General features: G+C 37.7%; 1 protein-coding gene and 1 pseudogene across 6 annotated transcripts in view; both read right to left on the minus strand.

The window, feature by feature from the left end:
• Nucleotides 1–22,544, minus strand: part of MARCHF1 (membrane associated ring-CH-type finger 1) — a 663,012-nt gene that overhangs the window by 460,057 nt on the left and 180,411 nt on the right. The gene's annotated exons all lie outside the window — the stretch shown is intronic.
• LOC140512458 (nucleosome assembly protein 1-like 4 pseudogene) lies at nucleotides 10,033–20,631 on the minus strand (annotated as a pseudogene).

The following is a 22,544-nucleotide window of genomic DNA, read 5'->3' on the forward strand; positions in this document are numbered from 1 at the left end:
TTCCAATTCTATTCCACCAAAACAAGAACTGCTGCAAATATTTTTGTTCATATAGATTCTTTTCCTCTTTGATTGATCTTTGTGGTATAAATCTAATAACAATATGGCTGGATCAAAGAGTATGCACAGTTGAATAGCTTTTTGAGAGTAGTTTGAAATTGTTTTCCAGAATAATGGAACCAGTTCCCAGCTTTAGCAACAGTGCATTAGGGTATCTGTTTTTCCACATTCCCTCCAGCATTCTTCTTTCCTTTATTTGTCATCTTAGCCAATCTGACAGGTGTGAGTTGGTACTTTAGAGCTATTTTTAATGCACATTCCTCAAATTATTAGAGATTTAGAGCATTTTAAAAATATTACTATTGATAGCTCTGATTTCTTTTTCTGAAAACTGCCTATTCATATCACTTGGTCAATTATTATTTGGGGAATATATCTTAGCCTTATGAATTTGGCTCAGTTCCTTATACATTAGAGAAATGAGACCTTTATTAAAGGAACTTGCTGCAGATTTTTTCCTGTTTTCTGCATTTCTTCTAATTTTAGTTGTATTGATTCTGTTTGTGCATGTTCTTTTTGATTTTATGTAACCAAAATTATGCATTTTACCTCCTATAAAACTCTATCTCATGTTTGGTAATGAACTCTTTCCCTATCTACAGATCTCAAAGGTAGTTTCACACTCTACTAATTTGCTTATAATATAAGCCTTTATGTCTAAATTATATATTCATTTTGAGTTCATCTTAGCACATGATGTGAAATGTTAGTTTATACCTAATTGTTGCCAAGCTACTTTCAATTTTCCAACAGGTTCTGTTGAATAGCGAGTTCTTGATCTAATAGCTGGGATCTTGGGGTTTATTAAACATTAGGTTACCGTGCTCATGTGCTTCAATATAGAGTGTGCTTAATCTGTTCCACTGATCAAGCAGCTTCTTTCTTTCCTATCTAATTGTCTTGGTGATTACAATTTTATGGTATAGTTTGAGATCTGGCAATTCTAGGCTCCCTGTCTTGCCATTTTTTCGCCTATTCTCTTGATATTTTTGACCTCTTGTTCCTTAAGACTTTTTTCCTTCTAGCTCTATAAAGTAATTTTTGGTAGTTCAATTGGTATGGACCTAGATGAGTAAATTAAAATATGTAGCATTGTTTAGGTGAATAAGTTATGGTATGTGCATATGATGGAATAATTTTGTGCTTTAAGAAATAAAGAAGGAAATGGTTTCAGAAAAACCTGGAAAGATTTATATGAACTGATGCAAAGTAAGGTGAGCAAAACTGGAACAGCTGATACAATCGCATCAATAAAGAGAATGAACTTTAAAAAGACTTAGTAATATCGATCAACAAAATGACTAACCACAATTCAAAGAACCATGAAACATGCTACCCAACTCCAGATAGAAAACTTATAGACTCAGAGTACAAATTCAAGCATATTTTCTTTTTTCTTTCTTTTTCCATCTTAAAAACATAGCTAATTTGGGAATTTCTTTTGCATGACTATATGTATTTATGACAGATTTTGCTTTTCATGACTAGGAAATGGGAAAGGGAGAAGAGAAAGAATTTAGAATTGAATTTTTAAAATTGAATTAAAAAATAAAGATGGTATAAAAATAATATATCAATAAAAGTATTTTTTTTAATGTTACCCAGGTTCTTGAGACTCATCTTAAGACATCATTAAATTTTAAAGTTCATCTTTGTTTTTATTGAGGGGGAGAAAACAAAATTGGGAATGCTCCAAAGACATTTTTTTTCCTGTTTACCAAACCAAAGGGAAAATACTTTGCAGATAAGAGCTTTACACAAATCTCTCCAGAAAATCTCTACATAATGAGAAGAAAGAAGACAATAATGACTAGGAGTTAAAGATTGGAGGATATTTGACCATAATAAGCATATGAAAGCAAGTGTTCACAAGGATGGAGTAGACTTCATCTTCCTCTCCTGAAAGATTCAGGTCTGCCAACATTACCACCATGAACATTTATTAGCCTTAAGGTGCTAACCAACAGAACTTATTAAAATTTAATATGTAATTAGGTGACATTGATCACTTTTGGGAAGTTAAATAGTAAAGAACAGGAATCAAAATTAACATTGCTAGAGATATGTCTCCTGATGGACAGAGGGAAAATATGAATGAAAGCTATATGTAGAATGAGGACTCTCATGTTTTAATTCCTCAGCAAAAATAAAATTCTTTGCAATCTGATAATATGACCCTAACTTGACCACCCCATAGTGTTACCAGGATTGCCTAAGAGCCCCAGAAAATAACCCTTTACAGAAGGTATTTTGACAAAGGGGCAAGTTAAAACAGAAGTAACAAAAGCATTAATGAGCCACTGCACAAAGGGAAGAGGGAACAGGCACACTGCTGCAAAAGAAGAAAGCTACAAAAATAAAGCATTGGCCTAGGAGCTAACAAGTACTGGCCAAGTCTAGTTTAGGGTATTCAGTCTATCACTTCTTTCTTCAACCCCAGATTCCACCAGAAGAGAAACACATAATCACACACATGTGGCAACTTGCAAACTGGGCTCTGTCCAAGAGTCCCTGAAGAGCAAGACAGACATGATAACAGGGCCTTTGAAAGTAGCTGGCCTCTAAGAGGTTCATCATCAAAAGAGCCTTCACATAGACAAGGAGTCTCAATTGTGATTAAGCAACATTTAACAAAGTACCTTATAAAAAATTAGGAACTATTCTCATGAATTAGTTGACTACATTTGTCTGACTTTGGGGGAGGTTATAATAACATTGTACACAGCCATAATACAGCTGCATATCCAGAGTTACCGTGAATCAGTCCCATTCAATGACATTACTGTCTGTTGATGTACTTTGTCAACATCTAGGAACATTCAGTCAAGTTCAGCAGAGAGAGATTCCAGGTAGGGGATAGAGAAGGAACCACAATTTCTTCCTTCTGGTTAAGCCTATGATCTCCTCTCACAAAAAGAGCTAATTAAATTTCCAAAGCCCTCATAGTATGTGTGAATGCAATTGCAAAGCATATTTCTCACCTTTCCTTCCCCTTTAGCAAAATAACTCCTTTCTTAATATAAAGAAGCATATCAGTTTCACAGTCATACCTAGTGGCTATACCTTCTAGGCATAAGCTTCATATAGACAAGCTTCAGGGACCCAACACATTATCTGAACTCACACTGTATGTATACCCCAGAAAAATCCAACCCCTCTCCTTACACATAGCTATACCCTTCTAAACATTGTATTAAAAATTCATGGTTTTGTCCACTTGCCAGTCTTAGCCAGACAACCAGCTTGGTGACTGAAGTTGATATACTAGTAAGATGGGGGTGCCCAGCTGACTCTGCCTAAGGGAAGCCATGATCAGAAGCCTTAATGGGTTGATTATATACCCCTGTAAGCATGGACAACTCCTGGTGGACAGCTTGCACTAGTCTTGCCCAATACCATCTCTGACCCTACGCATTTACATCTGCCTTTACAATAAACATTATGTATTGTTCATCACTCCTGACTGGACCTGAGTAATTCACAGGACCAGCACTTCATGTCAAGTTTTGCCATTCCCTAAGTCTTCTTTCCATCTATGAATGCACAGGAAGGACTTGTAATTTGCATCTGTAAGGGACACTTCTGGAGTAGGAACTCCCAAGTTCTCTGTAACTTAGTAGTTATAACTTAAGGAATTGATTTTTGCAGGCTGTGATGCAGGGTCTCAACCCAGATCTTGAATCTACTAAGCTACATTGCCTCTAATTGCTTACTTTGCATGACATGTTTTCCTTTACTGGGAGGCAGCCAGGTGACAAGATGAATAGAGTGCAGTCTTAAAGTCATGAACCTGTGTTTAAACCACCATTAGGGTGTATTAACCACATGACCCAGGGAAAATCACTTCAACTCCCAGTGCTCTTATCCACTCTGTAAGTCAGTCAAAAGGCCTTTCAAAGAAGGCCCTCAAATCATTGTAATATTTCCTCTCAGCTTAAGAAAAAAAAAAGATGACTTTTTATGCATCATAAGAAAATGGGGAAGGGGAACATTGTATGACAACTTAAAAAATACCTATGCTAATCCAAGTATCAAGGTGTTCAAAATAGTAAGGGTTTCTTGCTTTTGCCATTTCCAATAGGTCAGAAAACAAGTTTCAGGTACATTTTCAAGAGACTTAACAAGAGATGTGTTTTTCCATCAGGAAAATTAAATTAAAAAAAAATTAATTCAGTCACAGAAGTTTCATTCCCACAGGACAATCAGGCTTTGTGGTCTCTATTTCTCTTGCCACTGTCAGAAGCAATTTTGGCTCAAACTAAATAAAGGAGCATTATAACACTAATCTGTCTGCTCCCGGCTTCCCAGGTGATTTGAGGAAATCTAAGTGGTGTTTTACATACCCCAAGAGAGATATATTACTAAGAACTAATTAGTTTACAGGAAATGGAATCTGGAGGTACCAATGTTAATATCTGTCTAATCTGAATTCAAGACCTGCCCTTTTCCTTCAAGATTGTAGCAATATTTGCCTATGTTCACGGAAGAAAAATGGACTCATTCAAGAGAAAGAGATACTCTTTTACTTTGGTCCTCAGAGAGATACTAAATTGGCCTTAAAACAAACAAAAGTAAAACACAAACTTGTGAAGCTCTATATGTAAATGATTCAATTACTTTTTTCTCCTTTCCTATGATTTCTCATTAGAAATCATATCACGCATTTGTCCATAATGGCAGTCAGCAACATAACTAAGTTAAAACTGCTTGTCATAGAAGAATCCAAGATGGGAAAAAAAGATGAAAAAAATCCTAGTGTGTCACATATGTGCTGCCATACCCATACATACCCACACCCACATGTATAGAGTCTGCAGAGCAGAAGAATAATTGCTTATCTAGTCCTAGTGTAGCCTTCAAGAGTGACGATTGCACACAATAGAGGTTATTAATTATCCTCTCATTCATAAAACTCTGCCAAGTATTTTACCGAGTCCATTAACCGCAAGCCTTGGAGACCCCTAGAAACCCTGGACCTCTAGAGACACATTGGAAGAGAGAACTTACACAAGGTAAAATAGAAAAAAAGTAATCATAAACAACGAAAGATACAAGAAAATAAGATGACAAAATAACTTAAAAAGAATATGTCTGTGATTAAGTGAGGTTTTAATCTCTTCAGTTGTACTTTGTATGCATTATTCTTTGAATACAGATCTAATAAAAGACTAGATGCCTACTGGATGGACATCTGAGCAAGTTTTGATATATAAAATATAATATATAAATATATTTTATATTTATATTAATATATTATATTGACATTATATTAGTTATTATTAATTAATGTACTATCATTAATACATAATTATATACTATATTATATGCTATATAATAATATATTATGCAATAATTATATAATATTTTCATTTATATGTACATGTAAATATATAAATAATATCTGTAATGTGTAACATATTATATATGCTATATATTATAGATATATCAACATTATATATTATTTATACAAATATAAATAATATATAATATTGATATATTGATATCTATAATATAACAATTACTGTATTATTGATATATTATAAATATATAATATATTCTATAATATGCTATATGTAATTATATAACATATATGATAATTATATAAATATAAATTACATATAATAGCCTAAAGTATAATATAAGTATAAATAAAATGTAAAATAATAAAATGTAATTCATATATAAAAATAAAAGAATATCATTCTCCATAACAAAGAGCAGATGAACTGATTCAAAAGAAATAATAAGAACCAGGAAAAGAGCACACACATTCTTACAGCAACAAAATGGAAAGATTAAATACAACTAAATAAATAAATGTAAATTCTTTCAAATTATGGTGATGAAGGTTGCCCACAAAGAATAAAGATGAGAAGGAATCTCTTTCCATTCTTTGTACAGGTAGGAGATCATGGTGTGGGAGTCTTAGTATAATGTCAGCCTTTTACTGATGTAATGGATGGTTTTACTTTTTTGTTGTTGTTGTAAAGGATGACTCTCTGAGGAAGATACGAGATGCCAAATTGGAAAATATGAATGGGTACAAAAAGAAAAAAAATCAAAAAATTTGTTAAAATAGAAAATGGAACAAGGAGATGGGAATCATAATACATTTGTTCAATATCTACTTGATATGAAAATTGTCCTTTATCACTTTACTGTATGTTTGCATTTATAGCTAATAATGTATAGTACATCTTTGTACTTTGACATACACACACACACACACACACACACACACACACACACACACACACACACACACACACCAAAGGATTACCTAGGCAATGAGTGATATGAAATCAAATATAAGGAAGGACAGGGTTATTTTAGACAGTTGATTAAAACCATTAACTCAGAGACTTGTAGACATCCAGAATAACTGCATTTCATTAGCTGAAAGGAAGGCATGTGATACTGGGATTTGTTATTAATGAGTTTAACCAAGCAGTAACTTAAAAAAAAAAAACTAATTTAAAATGACGATGCTGGAAAGGAAAAATGAAGGAAGGTAACCATATGAAATCAGGTGTCAGACGGGATGGAATCCAGTACCAGGCACAATTATTGAAACTAAATTCCAAATAAGTCAGCATAAAGTGACATATAATTCTGGTTCAAAGTAACTTTGGGTGCCACTGCTTTTCTTTGAGCTATCTTTTTATCACATGTAAAGTGAAGTGTTCTGGCACCTTTTTCAACAATAATATCTCCTTGAAGTGAAGCTAAGTAGATTTCTCACACAAAGGATATTTGGAGACAATACTTGATTAGAGTAGAAATGCCAAAGGATGCTTAACTTGTCATTTATATACCAAGTGTACTCTCTAAAATGTAAAAAAAAAAAAAAAAAACTCTATGAGAAGCAGGACTTATTTAGAGTACTAGCACTTAAACTTGAGGTTCAGAGAGATTTGTATGTATTTGAAAAGGGAATAGGAATCAATCTTGTATTCCTTCAATGGTTCAAGCACCAGACAACCATTCAGCTGAGAGTAGCAGTTCTTAATCCACCTTGAAAGTAAAGAAAAATCATCTAGATTAAGGATAAGAAGCAGATCTATTTGATTTTCATGCCTATTACTTTGTAAAACCATTATTTCACTTCAGTGCAGGTCCCTGAGTCGATCATGGGGAGCTCTGGCTTTCGTTGTTATCGTTCAGTCATTTTTCAGTCTGACTCTTTGTGATGATTCCATCTTTGGTTTTCTTGGCAAAGATACTGGAATGTTTATCCATTTCCTTCTCCAGCTCATTTCACAAGTGAGGAAACTGAGGCCAACAGTGTTAACTAACTTGCCCAGGGTCACACCTCTAGGCTCACATCTGAACTCAGGAAGATGTGTCTTCCTGACTCCAGGCCTTTTCTGTGCCACCTAGCTGCACTAGGGCTAAGAAGGGAGGACAAAGAAAATGTTCCCTCCCCATCTCTCACCTTGTGGCTATCTGAATAGGAGACCAAGTGACTGTAATTGGTGGTAGATCAGAGATCCATGGAAGAAGAATGAGGCTAGAAATTATAAACATGGCTTTGGGGGTGACTGTCACAAGTAGAGGAGTGTGGAAGGAGAGGTATCTGAACTCCAAACTGGAATGCCCCTGTGGCAATATAGCATAACAGGACAAGGCAGTGCTGGAACACTCTTGGTGTTTTCTGGGTATGGCTTGACAAACTGAAGGGTGAGGAGTGTATATAAGAGTTAAAGCAGTGCAGGGCTTGCCAAAGCATTCCTTCCGCTCTATGAGCATCTTCCAATGTCCATGAGGGCAATGTTTGAGACTCAGTAAGTAAAACTCTTTATATAGCACATACCAGTACATAGTAAGGAAAAACAACACATTGTAAGATCAGGGAAGTACAACAGAAAGGAGGAAAGGGAAGGGAACAAAAACTTATTAATGACTTAATAAATGCCAGGTATTATGCTGAGCCCTTTACAAATATTATCTCACTTGATCCTCCTAAGAATTATGGAAGGCAGGTGCATAATACATCCCTGTTTTACAGTTGAAAAAACTGAGGCAGACAGGTTAAATGACTTGCCCAAGGCCACACAGCTAGGAAGTGTCTCAGTCTTGAACTGAAATCAGTTTTTCCAGGTTCCTTGCTCAGAACTGTGCCACCTAGTTATTACTGTACTGAAAGAAAAAAAAAAAAGATTCATAGGACTTAATTAGAATCTTGCTCTGCCATTCACTACTGGAAAATGTAAGTGGTTACAAAATAAAAGATAAACAAATTTTATCAAAATAGAAAATGGAGCTAGGATATGGGGATCATAGCACATTTGTTTCATATCTCTTAATAAGAAAATTGTTCTCTATCCCCTTACTATATGTTGGTATACAACTAATAATGTACAATACACCTTCCTCCTTTCAACGCATGGGCCAAGGTTAATGAGTGTTATGAAATTAAATATTGTGATATGAAATCAAACACCCTTCCTGTGTAACTGTGGTGAATCACTTAAGCTCCATGAACCTGATTTTATCTATAAAATGAGAATATACAACAAACTAACCTCTAATGTTGCTTTTAACTCTAAACCTATTGCCCTGTGATTCATGATCCTATTATGTACAGGTTTTGATTGAACAACTCTCTGGAGTTTCTGTTTTGGAAGATGAGTGCTAGGGTGGAGATAAGATACTGAAAATAATTCTAAGTGAAAGACTAAAAAAAACCAAAAGAATCAAATCTACATTATCTGCGCTAATAGACAATACTTTTATCATTTTCTGTTTGGGATTTTTTATTCAAACTTAATTTATATTTTCCTTTGAGAAAAAGTCTGCTGCTGATTTATCTATAGATAACAACCCAATATTCCACAAATTCACAGGATTTCAACAAAGTAATGGAACTGATTTATTAGAAGCCAGAAAGTTCCTCACCTTCCTCTACTTGCCATTTGGTTTAGCTCTTTCTCATTCTATACTTCACGCCAGAGATGTAAAGAGTACCATTTCATACAGTGATGAAACATAGCCCCCCAAGGAGAAAGGGCCTTTCTATTTTTAAGTTTGCTGACTGGCTGACACCTTTTGTGGAAGGAAAGGGTGAGGTAGCGAGTGAATCGTTAAATTTTATAAGACTTTTCCTTGTAAACAAACACTGAATATTGGTTCAAATACCAAATAACAAAATAACACTGGGAAAACAAGCAAAAAAGCTGAAGGGTGAAAGAAAAGCCTTATCTGAATTTCACATCAAATGAGCTGAGTTGCATCTAATTCACATAATATCAGTTTATATACAACTTTAGTCTAAGCAAGTCTGATAAGAAAGTAGGTGTTTACATTCAGAAGAGATTTTTAATGAGATTAAGTTAAACAACCTGATACATATACTATTCACAAATGCTACCTTTCCATAATGGGCTACAACCAGAGCTCAGGCAAACTCACCTTCATCCTTAGGAACTTGACTCCAAAGAGGAGATCAAATTCCTTTCACTATCTGGCTCATTGTTCTCATCCTAGAGTAATTTTAGAAATCTTAAAATGGAGCTTAGGCACAGCTCATACCTAGAGTCTCCTCAAAATGAGAATAGACGGTTGTTACATAGTGTACCCTTGGACTATATGGAAAAATATACATGAGTAAATGACAAAAGCTATGTCCTCCAACACAGAAATGACTTAAGGTAAAAAAATTCTCATAATTGTACATTAAAAATATAGAAATAGAATTGCATGCTGTCTTGGGGAGGGAGGGAGGAAGGCAGGTAGAGAAAATCTAAAACTTATGGTAGTGAATGTTGAAAACTAAAAATAAATAAATACATTTATGAAAAAAATAGAAATATAAACGATCTCAAATGGTCCACTATACTCATTATTCTCCCTATGAAAGGGAAAGGACTTTTACTGCCTCTTTCCCTTCCCTTCCCTTCCCTTCCCTTCCCTTCCCTTCCCTTCCTTTTCCTTCCCTTTCTCCTGCCTTGTCCCCTGTCCCCTGTCCTCTCCCAAAACTTTAAACCTACTACACTCTGAAACTGGGACTCCAATGGGCCCCTGCCAAGAGCTCCTGGACCCTCCTAGCTTTACAATGATTATCAATAGTTACTGTTGCTGTTTTCCACCCAGCCTGATGTCTTTGTTTTTCTTGACCTCATTAAAGGGGCCATGCGCTGGTTACTTCTTAAACAGGCCTATTAAACGAATGGGTGTTGCTGTACCCTAAGTGAGTACCTGCAAAGACCTTGGCCTAAAGGACCCAAGGTCTCCCAGTGCATCCTGGGTGGTCTCCAGTCATCCTGAGGAATATCAGGTCACTGGATTTAGATGGCTCTAGAGGAGAAGTGAGGCTGGTGACCTTTACAGCCCTCCTTCACTCAAAACAAAGTCAAGTGCAAGTCATGGCATCATTTCTCTGATGGCATTGGTCTTCTTCAGCATTGGAGGACAAGCAGGAAAGGACCCTTGTAGAACTGCTGAACAGATACATCACATGAGGCCCTTATCTCCTGCCTAGCCAGGACAGGCTTTTGTTTAAGATGCCCCTAACTTGGGTTCTCTTGTTCTCTGAGAAGTATGCTCTTAGGTCAATGATCCTCCTCTAAATATGAGGCCCCTAACTCAAGAACTCTCAGACTCATAAGATAGCAGACAAGGCTGGAAATAGGCATTTTTCAGGATCACTAGCTGCTGGCCTGTGCTCAGAAAAGAAAACAAAAAGACAACTAGGCATTCAGTCTTACTTAAGCAAGCACATGTTTCTTTTCCCATGTATTTTGAGCTACGAAGAGATACAGAAAAAAGAAACACAAACTATCCTTCCTTATCCTCCCCTACAGGAGTACAAGGGAAAGGAAGATCTGGCAGACAAGGACTGAAAAGGAAGGTTCCTCTTGTTTTCCACAGGTCTTCTGAAGGACCATGGGTTACATATCATTTCTTGACTGATTCTCCAGTTATCTTCAACACAATCCCCTTAATAATAGGGACTTTCAGGGATTATTTGTGAACTGCTGTGTTATTTCACCAAAGTACACATCCCTCAACAGAATGCCTGTCCAGTTGTAACGAAGGTGCCCCAGAATGACAAAGGTTTAAACTATATTTTGTCAGGTAGGTTGGGGGACTCATTTGAAAAGAGGTCCTTTTGATCAACCTTTTGTCATTTGATAGTGGTTAGAGACCAATTTTTGAAGTCAGGAAAACTTGGCTTCAAATCCTGTCTTTGTCACATACTAGCTTTGTGACTACAGTATGCCATGTCCTTTCAGTGCACATCCCTCAGAAAAATCTTTTGCCTTGACTTCTCCCTAAGATCATGTCTTGTTTTTTGGTTGGTTGTTGTCCTTTGTTTTCGAAGAGGACCAAAATGACATCACTATGATAAAGTGAAATTTCACTCTTTTGCACAGTCCAACTGTGGCTGATCAGACCAATATGAGCTCAGAATGCTCTACCACAGACTGGGCCCAGATAGTCCATATGAAATTTTTGGGTTGGTACTCCAAAGTTTCACATCCTACATTTACTTTGTGCTGTCTCAATTCTGCTTTGCTCAGAGAACACAGCACCTTTTCTGATGTAGGCACACTATGCTGAGCAGTCCTGTGCCAGTGTCTCCCATGTTGCACAGTCAAATCCAAAGTTCTTGAGAGAGACCTTGGGAGTGTCCTTGTATCGCTTCTACTGACCATCATGTGATTGCCTGCCCCATGTGAGTTCTCCATAAAATAGTCTTTTTGGTAAGTGTACATTTTGCATTCGAGCAACATGGTCAGCCCGTTGGAGTTGTGCTCTCTGAAGCACAGTTTGAATCCTTGGCAGTTCAGCTCAAGCAAGGACTTCATTGTCTGGTACCTTATCCTGCCAAGTGATCCTCAGAATCTTCTTAAGACAATTCAAATGGAAGCGATTCAGTTTCCTGGCATGATGCTGGTAGGCTGTCCATGTTTCACAGGCATACAACAATGAGGTCAACACAACGGCTCTGTAGACCTTCAGTTTGGTAATCAGTCTAATACCTCTTTAAATACTTTCAATGAGGATGAACATGGCATCAAGGTCAACTTACCATATTGATGGTAAGTTCTTCACTTTGAAAAGGCTGCAAACCAAGACCAAAGTGGAGGGAGTGTTGGTGCATGATTTTCTGTTTGCAGATGATTATGCACTCAATGCAGCCTCTGAAGCTGAGATACAACAAAGTATGGATCAATTCTCTGCTGCCTGTGCTAATTTTGACCTAATAATTAATACCAAGAAAACACAGGTGCTCCATCAGCCACCACCACACCATCCATATATAGAGCCATCAATTACAACAAATGGAGAAGTTTTGAATGCTGTGGATAAATTCACTTACCTTGGTAGTATACTTTCCAGGGACGTACACATTGACAATGAGTTTGATGCACGCTTTGCCAGAGCTACCTCAGTGTTTGGGAGACTCTGAAGAAAAAGTCTTGCTTTTCAAAAGACCACCAAAAGTATGTGTGATTAACTTATGATTTAATCCTTCAGCCAACAAATAGCTACCTTCTTTCTAACATCATCAAACTTAACTGAAGAACTTTTTTTTCATCCTCCATAAAGGAATAACAAAGTTTTATCACTTCTTTGTATTTCATTTATAATCTATTTCTGTTATATATTTCCCTTACTTTCAATGATTTCATGAAGTGGGCAGGGCCATATGGGGTGGGGAGGTTGGGTGTTGGGTTGGAAGGGTGGGAGGACAAAAAGTGATCAGAGCTTTCTTGATCAATATGTCCCCACTACATACTCTCATTAACAAGACTCATAACCCAATTTGTTGATATGTCAGGACATAATGATAGCCAGCTGAAGTTGTTGGAAGTTGAGTTGTAAAAGTGGAATGTGCTTTCTTCTTGGACAAGTGTCCATTCATTAGACAGCACGTAAGCTCCTTGAGGGCAGAGACTTTCACTTTTATCACCGTATCCACCAAACCTGACACAGTGCCCTGTAGTTTCTATGCATCAATTAAATAAGTGTGTAATAAATATTTGCTGAACTGTATCAGAAGGACATGGAACAAAAGCCCCTATGAAAGAACTGAGTCCCTCAACGAGAAACGAGTTTCTAAGGCAGTGGTTCTCAAACTTTGTGGTCTCAGCACTCTTTGATACTCTTAAAAATTATTAAGGACCCTAAAGAACTCTTTTTAAAAATGTGGGTTAATCTACTCATAGAATTAAAATATCTCAATATTATTATGAAAATAGTTTTGACCTCAAAGATCTGCTGAAATCATCTTAGGGACTCCTAAGACCCCCAGACCACTCTGTGAAAATGTCTAGTCTAAGGCATTAAATCAGTCCAGTTCAAGAAAATCGAAAAAATTCGAAGGGAATTTTCTGAGTAACTGTAAGGTTATAAATAAAATAAAATAAATCAAATCAAATGAAGTAATATTGGTAAAGTGCTTAGCACAGTGCCTGGTATTCAGCAGGCATTATAAAATGCTTATTCCCTTTCCCTTCTCTTATTAATTATCTTTCCATCTTGACCTAGACCTTTCCACTTGAAAACCAGAAGTACCTTTAGCTCTAGGGGTAAAAGATAATTGAAAAGAAACTTAAGCATTTGCAATTGGTTCACATTCAACAAGTGTCCCTTAAAAAGTTACCCATTTTAGATAAACATCAACATGTGGGGGGAGGGGAGAGAAGAGAGGAGGATTGTTAAAGGTTGGTAAAGATGAAAGAAAAGGTAAGACTTGATAGAGATGACAACTGGAGAAGGAACGAACCATTTTAAGTAGTAACTGTTGAGCAAACAAGGCTTTTCTCTACTTGACAGCTCTGAGATGACTGGGATAAAGAGGCCGCTAAAGCGGGTATGGGCAGGTGTGCGTGCGTGTGTGTGTCTGTGTGTGTCTGTGTGTGTCTGTGTCGTACCTCCTCTTTGTCTTGACCAAGTTACAAATGCACTCTGGCACCCGTGTGTGCACCTGCCCAGCTCACAGGCAGGCAACGGCAGGCAGACAGAGATTTACTGACACCCTATTTGTGAAATACAGCAAAGTTACACTTAACAAATTAGGCAAAGAGAAAAAAAAAAGTGTAAGTGAAAACCACGCACTTGAAAACAAGTTAATCCTAAGGGTTGTTAGTGAGACTGCGGGGCAGCAAGTTAACACCCCGAGTCCCCGGCCAGGGATCCCAAAGCATTTGTCCATGGGAGGTGACCCAGCCTCTCCCAAGGGGGTGCGCCTCAATCAACTCCTGCTTGCACTCCGCAGGCTGGCTGCATTCTTTCTTAGGATCATTCTCTGCATCATCATCTTCCTCTCCCTCTTCTTCCCCCTCCAAATCCTCTTCTTCGCCTTCCTCCCCTTCTTAAAAATTGTCATCATCTTCTATGGCTTCCCCGGTAAAATAAAGGACTGCATGTGGAACTATCCTTTCGCGGAAGAAATGCCCAATTTCTAAACCTGAGGCTAATGAGAATTCGAAATCATCATACGGTGACTCTCCATCCCCAGATACTTTGATGGGGCTGAAGAAGTCAAAGCACGAATCGTTGGGGACTTGCTTGGTGACCGTCCTCACAGTGCCTCCGCCCTTGTGTTTCTTGATCGTTTTCACCGTCACGTTCTTGCCCTTCTTCCATTGCATAGTGCACCCTTCACAGTCGACTATTTCAGGCCCTTCGAAGGAAAAAGGGGCTGTGGTATCCGGCTCTGATTTCATCTTCTAAGCCTTTGTCCGGACAGACTTGATAAAAGTAGTCATTGGGCTCAAAGTGGAACTCCAAGGAAAAAGACATGAGCTGTCCAGGATCTGAAAACTTTACTTTGATATCCTGCAAGTATTTCAAAATTGGTTCATCATATTCCTGGACTAACTCGCTCAGCATATCCACATTTCTAAAGATCGTAAACCAGAATTCCGGGATCCGGTTGGGATTCAGCTCATCCCCAGAGGCTTCATTCTCAGATATCACCACTTTGCTCTTCAAGCCTCCAGTCAGTTTGTCCTCCTCTTCATTCTCACTGGGCCATTCTGATTGCATCTGTAGGTTCAGCATCAACAGTGACAAAATCCCTCCTCTTGTCAAATCATGAACTTCCTCATAGAACCTGGCCTCAGTGTGAGGGCATTGCATCTGAAGCTGCTTCCAAGCGTCTATCCGCCTTTTGATGGCTTTAGGTAACGCTTCAGTGTAGCTGGAAGGTGTATGGGGCACCTTCTCAAGTTGCTCCTGGAGAGCCGCCAGCACTTGGGGGTTCTGCATCACCAGGTCCGTGAGTTTTTCTGTGTTAGGTTTAGCAGTTTCAACGAACTCTGAAGGAACATCTTCTGAATTACTGTTATCTCCAATCTGAAGGGTTTTATCCACTTGGGCTCCTGCTGCGGCGCTGGCGACACTAGCGGCCTGGGCTCTCCCTCCTTAATGCTCCCTCTCTCAGGCTGCTGCGCCACCCGCAGGTGAAACTATTTTATCAAAATATCTTAATGAATGCAATGGAGAAGCCAGTTAGTCAGCTGAAGTAACAACAGTCAGAAGCCTACACTAGGGAATATAAGTGCATAGAGGTAAGAGACATACAAAAGAAATATTGAAAGAAAAAATGAGAGAATTACTTTTGGACAGCCATCTCAGCACTGTATCTGTGTCTATTGCAAAGAGACAGAAGCTGCGACAAGGCTCCTCAGTGCCACTGATTGGAGAAAACTGTACCATAACCACTGTATACGATAAAGCATGGTAACTCAGTGTTTCTTAACTGGTGCCCAAGGGATCTCAAAGAAAGTGAAATGCCAATCCCATGAGTGCACCACAGTGAAAACATTTATAAAGAAAATTAAATTCTTTGTTACTTTATGAGGAAAACTTCATAAATAGTGAGTCATAGGCTCTGGTTGTACCATTAGCTTCTGTTTATTGACTTTTATTTTTCTACATGGCAGAAAAGATGTTTTTCATTTTAATTTGCATTACATAATGGTACTTCATAACACAACCACAGATGAAATAGTGTACTTGTTGAAGGCTTGATTCTGGAATTTTCCAGAGTTCACATTTACAGCAAGGATTATGCACTGAGTTAAGCACGATTCTGAGTCATGTTAAGGGCAGTGCCTTTGAACCAGAGCAAAATAGGCATAAAAATGTCAACTTATGTTACAGAGAACTTCTATTAAAATCTTCACGGCCACATAGATAGAGTACTATTAGACATCATCTAAGTCATTCTATTGCTTTGAGACAGAGCTCTTCCCCTATCTCTTAGTCTTTGGGATCTAGAACACTCTCATCCCATGTGGTAGACTTTCTGGTTATGGAAGCCAACAGTAAGTTCATTTTACCTCATCTCCCTTTCTTCATTGGTTCTAATTTCCAATCTTCTCCTAATCTTCACGCTTCTTGTACAAACCCTCTTAGGATTTTACGGTCTTCTAATCTCTAATAACTTATTAAGTGTACTTTGAAGATAAGATGACACGCTGAAAGAAAATTTTCTTATTAATAATATCCTTCATAACTTTCTCTCAAAATTCTGAAACCCAAATGTATAACCAAAAGCTGAGAATTCCTTCAGTCTTGATACCTTAACAGCTCATCAACTATGTCTTTAATCAATACTTTTAGTTCTTTAATATTTGTGTGCTTTTTTTCCCCAATGCTGTTCCATAGTGATGATGGCCAAGTCATGTTTAAAAAGTAACTAGTTATAGTAAAATATATATTTTGTGAAGAATTATGATGGCTCCTGTTGTGTCAGTATGTGGGAGGTCATGATAGAAGGAACAATAAGGAGAGGAAGATGCTTCAGAGAGAGTCTGATGAATGTGACTATACAAAAAATCAATTAACAAACCTGTATTAAGCTCTTACTTTATGCTAGGCACTCTGTTAGCCACTGAGGATAAAAAGATCAAAACAAAATAGTCCTTGCTCCTAAGAAGTACATCGTTGAATGGGAAAGACTTCCTGTTGTTTAGTTTTACAGTTGTGTCCAACCCTTCATGACTCTATTTGGGGTTTTCCTGGCAAAGATACTGGAGTGATTTACCATTCCCTTTTCAAGTTCATTTTACAGATGAGGAACTGAGGCAAACAGAGTTAAGTGACTTGCCCAGGGTCACACAGCTACTAAGTGTCTGAGGCTAGATTTGAATTCAAGAATTGAAGTCTTCCTGACTCCAGGAAGACTGTGCCACTTAGCTGTCCCTGTGGAAAAGAATGAATGTTCATAAATCAATATATACAAAATATACATACAGTCTTTGGAAGGTAGCCTTAGAGAAGGGCGAGGCACTCGCAACTGGGAGACTGCGATAGGTCTCCTGCAGAAGGTGGAATCTTATCTGAGTCTATAAGGATGCCAAGGAATCTACAAGGTGTAGGAGAGGGAGGAGTGAATTCTAGGAATTGAAGACAGTCAGTATAAAGACCTGAAGAGAGGACATGGAGTGGTATGTGCGAGGCAGAGTAAGGCCCCAGAGTATACAAAGGAGAAAAATACATAATAATTTTGGAAGAAGAAGTTGAGGTCATGATGTGAAGGGCTTTACGTACCAAAGAGAATACTTAACATTTTCCAATAGGGACATAGGGAACCACTCTCTGCTTTCAGAAAACCACTGGGGCAGCTTTGTAGAGGATAGATTAGTGTGGGGTGATACTTGAGACCAAAGGACTCAATAGGATTATTACAATATTCCAGGTGAGAGGTCATGGTGGTCCAAAATGGAGCAGTGATTGTATGTAGAGAAAAAAAAAGAGACAGATGTGAGAGATGGAAAGGTAAAGACAACAAAACTTAGTAAGTGACTGGATATGTGGAGTGAGTAAAAGTATTTTTTTTTTCAAGAATGATACTGAGGTTATGAACTTCATTGACTGGAAGAACGGTTTTTCCCTAAACAATAAAAAGGCAACTTGGGAGAATGATGGATTTGGAGAAAGAGTGGGTGATAACGAGTTCTTCCTTGAACATATGAGTTTCAGATGTTTTGAATATCCACTTCAAAATGTCCTAGAGGCAGATGTTTAAATCCATGGATAATATTGAGTTACCAAGAAGAGAAGAAGCTCCACAATGAAACCTAGGAATACACCTACAGTAAGGATCTTCTAATGGGCTGCTGATAGGGAAAGAGTATGAAAAGAACAAGAAGGAAGAGAATCTTGTAAATGATTAAGCAGAGATTCTAGGAGACATAATAGAAAGGAAAAAAGATGAAGAAAGGGACAAAGAAAGAGTGGTAGAAATTAGATTGCATCAGAATGAGATTATGGGAAAGGGTAGCAGGAAAAAGAACCTGCAAAGCCAGAAATCTTACCTCTGAATCTCTTGGATGAGGGAAACAAAAATGGAAATTGTCCTACTTGTAGATGGCAGTTGGTTGGGGCCTCTACCTTCCAAGGAGTGGTGAAGATGGAGGGTAGTGATGGCAAAGAGTTGAGGCTAGAGAAACATACCTGTATATCCAGGGAGTAAACATATATATGGCACCTGCTCAATAGCAACATTCCAAAATTATGGGAGATGAGCTACACCTAGATGTAATTTCATGTGCATGCCATACACTCAGCACCATATCAGGCCTAACACCTAAGGCCCTTGTTCTTTCTTGAGCAGACTTGCACTAAGCTCTTTTTTGAAGTCCTACCCTTTCTGGCTCTAGATATGGCATATATTGCCTAATCCACATAACATTTGGCCTCGGTCTGCGATCCTCTTGATATGATCTGGGAGTTTCTATTTACCTCTTCCCCTCCATCTCAGTCTTTCTAAACTGTGAATTCTTCAACAGGAGGGACCTTTTCACTTTTACCTTTGTGTAGTGATCAGCCCTTAGGAGGTGTTTAAGAAATGCATACTGAGTAATTAATACCCTATTTGCTTCACCCCTCTGCTTTTCTCACATGTTCTAAGAGAAACATTTTAAGAGTACTTTATTGATTTTTCTTCGCTGATTTTTTTTTTAAAGATCTTTTTCTAATGGCTGGACAAGCACAGGAAAGAGGGCAAGCAGATTTTAACACCCCTTTACTTTTCACTGCTTCTGGGAAAGAGATGACTCTCTAAGTTCAACTAAGTTGAAGGAGGAAAAAGCCCTAGAAAGTCTGAATGAATGAGCCTAAAGATTTGCTCTTTAAAAATACATGACAAATCCATTCAAGAATAATTGAGAGTTTATAGCAGTTTACTTTGAGTGGAAGTAGTGGTGAGATTCCCTGTCACTAAATTTTGTAGAGCAGTGGTAGATGGAATTGATTAAGGATACAGTAACACTGTGGGCTATTTGCCCTGACCTGTGCCTAAGTCTGGACTGTCCAGGGAATCTGAAGAAAATCAGTCATAGATGCATGAAACTGATATGTTCAACAGACCAGTAGTTTATAGATAAAAACATAAGACCCAAAGTGTCTTTGAGCCTTTAATAACTGCTGAATTTTCCTTCTGGAGATTACCACAGAGGGAGGAAGACACACCTCTTCATGGATTTTATGATCTGAAAGCCAGCTTTGGTAAATAGTTTCTGACAACTGATTTCTGCGTAAATGGATTTGCTGGCTGACTGACAGCTTTGGGTAGGTCACTCTAGGAAAGGCCCAGGGTGAGATTATCGTTTATAGAGTGTGTCCAGACTGAGATACTCCCAAGGTTGACTCGGTGTGAAATATTCACAAGGATTCCCCAGCCTAAGGAGGGAATCCTGATGTGGGAGGCAAAACTCATCTTAAAACATCATTATTTGCAAGGTTCTAAGACAACTCCAAAAGACTCATGATGGAAAATGTTATCCACATCCAGAGAAAGAATTACAAATTCTGAATGCAGATCAAAGCATACTATTTGCTTTCTTTCTTTTTTGTTTTGTTTCTTCTTTCACATAGTTCATTCTACTGGTTCTAATTCTTCTTTGCAATATGACTAATGTGAAAATATGCTTAGTGTAAATGTACATGTAGAGTCTATATAGGATTGCATGCTGTCTTGGGGAGGGGCTACAGGGAGAGGAGGAAGGGGGAGAAAATTTGGAATGCAAAAGCTTGTGGAACTGAATGCTATAAACTAAAAATAAATAAATTGAAAAAACATTGAGGAAAAGAGAAGAGGGTGCTATTGATATTTAAATAAACTTAAAGTGTTGCATTGGTGTGTGTGTATGTGTGTGTGTGTATGTGTATGTGTGTGTGTGTGTGTGTGCTGTTTATTTAAAGTTAATTGAACCTGTGATTTCTTTAGTATAGAGAATGAAAAGTGAGGAAATTTCTTCTATATCAGGAATTTTTAAACTTCTTTTATGTCATGGATCCTTTTAATAGTGTGCAAAAAACCTATTCTCAGGATAAACCTCTTTCCAAAAATTTTAAATTCATGGTTTTTATATTCAGTTGAAAAATTTAAATTCATAAGATACATAGGATTACAAAGGAAACCAAATATTTGTCAAAACAAAGTAGTCATTTTCCCAATCCACGTTTATGAATCTCTGACCTTCAGATGTCCATGGAACTCCTGCGCTACCCCAGTGCCAACTGGCACTTACTCCAAGAGGTCAAGGTACTTGTCAAAGTCATGCAACCAATATGTGTCAGAGAAAGAGCATGTCTTTCCAAATGCAAGACCTACTTTGCATTTGTATTTATATCTACCTCTCATATATATATATATATATGTGATATATAAATGAAATATACATCTATGATATAAATTATATATCTATATAAATATATCAGGTTATCTATCCATATCAAGGCTGATTCACTTAAATTATTAAATAAAAATATTCCTATTCCCCTTTAATGTAGAGTTTTCCTTTTTTGATATTTTGTTAAGCTAATAAACCCCAAAAGTTTAACTTGTCTGAACTTATATCAGGAAATCCTGGAGTCAGGATTTGAACTCAGGCCTTAAGAGTAAGAAAATCTAGCATTCTTTACATTATTATAATTCCCTTCCCCTCCCCCTGCAAGTGCTACTTGGCTCCACTGACAAGACAGAACAAGAATGTGAATTATCACTTTTTATAGGACACACACAGACTTGTGGGTCTTCTTTATGAAATCTGGGTTGCCTAGGGGATGTGGAACCTGATAGAATCGTCAATGCCTGAAGGACACACAAAAGTAGGGCATACAAACGATTGTTGGGGATATTTAGGTAGAGTACTTAACAGCTGGTAGAAAGAAGGCAGCCTGACTGAGGGTCTGTGTAAAGAATTCCCATGGCTCAAGACAGCTTGATCCTTAGTACACTAGAAACAATTCAGTGTTCTGATAAGTAAGCTATCCTGGAAATGTTAGCTAACCCCATGGAAGTTGTTCACTCATTATTTATAGCACTGCAGCAGTGTGGGAGGAAATTCCACACCTTTGATTAACAACTTGAATCAGTTGTGTTCTCTGGCTTGGGGAATCCCCAGCAGCCGCATGGAGGTGGGGAATGTCATCCTTCAAAGAGACAATCACAAAGATAACTTTGATCCACTATCCTCTGATTATTAATATCAAACACATGCTTGACAAAGTTATTTGCCATGTTATGAAGAATAGATAGGAAAGAAGAAAGTGGAAAATGGATTGCCTACAGTAAGGCTCTCTAGAATGATGTTCATCCCTGCCCAGAAAGTATCACGCATGCCCACGTAACCTTGCAGGGCCTCCTGATGAAATCTCAAGATGCACATTCACATAGGATTTTCCCTCCTCACACCTAGCAAATTCACAAAGATGATAACATATGGAAATAGTTAATGTTAGAGCTGCTAGGGAAAAATAGGCATGCTAATATGCTGTTGGTGAAGCTGTGATTAATCCAAGGAATGATGGGGGGACTGTAGCTAAACATGGTGATGTAGATGAAGAATGCCTGTTGTCTAGAATATGGAAGTTAGCAATATGGACAGTCTATAGTGCTCTATGTATATTTAACAAACATTTACTAAGCGTCTATTAAATGCAAAGCATCCTTCAAAGGATATAACGACAAAAAACAAAACACCCTCTACTGGGCAGAGGGAAAAACATGTTCACAGATAAGTAAATATGAACCAATTTCTGTGGGAGTTCAAAACCAATTTTAGCTACTTTCCCCCCATCATTCCTTGGATTAATTACAGCTCCACCAACAGCATATTAGCATGCCTATTTTTCCCTAGCAGTTCTAACATTAACTATTTCGATATGTTGTCATCTTTGTCAATTTGCTAGGTATGAGGAGGGAAAATTCTATGTGAATGTGCATCTTGAATACCATAAGCTCTGAGGAGTAAAAAAAATAGGCCACCTTACATTAATGTAGAGATACATTATGGACACAGACAGACTATGGCACTTTACCAGAGAAAATGGCAAGCTAAAAGTAACTTAGGAACTATCACAGAGAAAGGAAAAGATAATTGGAAAAGAAGGTAGGCCAAACCTGCAATGAAAATTAGGGATAACAAATGGAAAAAAGACTATCAAGAGATCAAAAGACTGAGGACTTCTAGAATTTCTGATGACTTCTTCTGGGGAACACACAGGACTGAGACATG

The sequence above is a fragment of the Notamacropus eugenii genome, chromosome 6 (assembly GCF_028372415.1).
Source record: "Notamacropus eugenii isolate mMacEug1 chromosome 6, mMacEug1.pri_v2, whole genome shotgun sequence".
Classification (NCBI taxonomy): Eukaryota; Metazoa; Chordata; class Mammalia; order Diprotodontia; family Macropodidae; genus Notamacropus; species Notamacropus eugenii.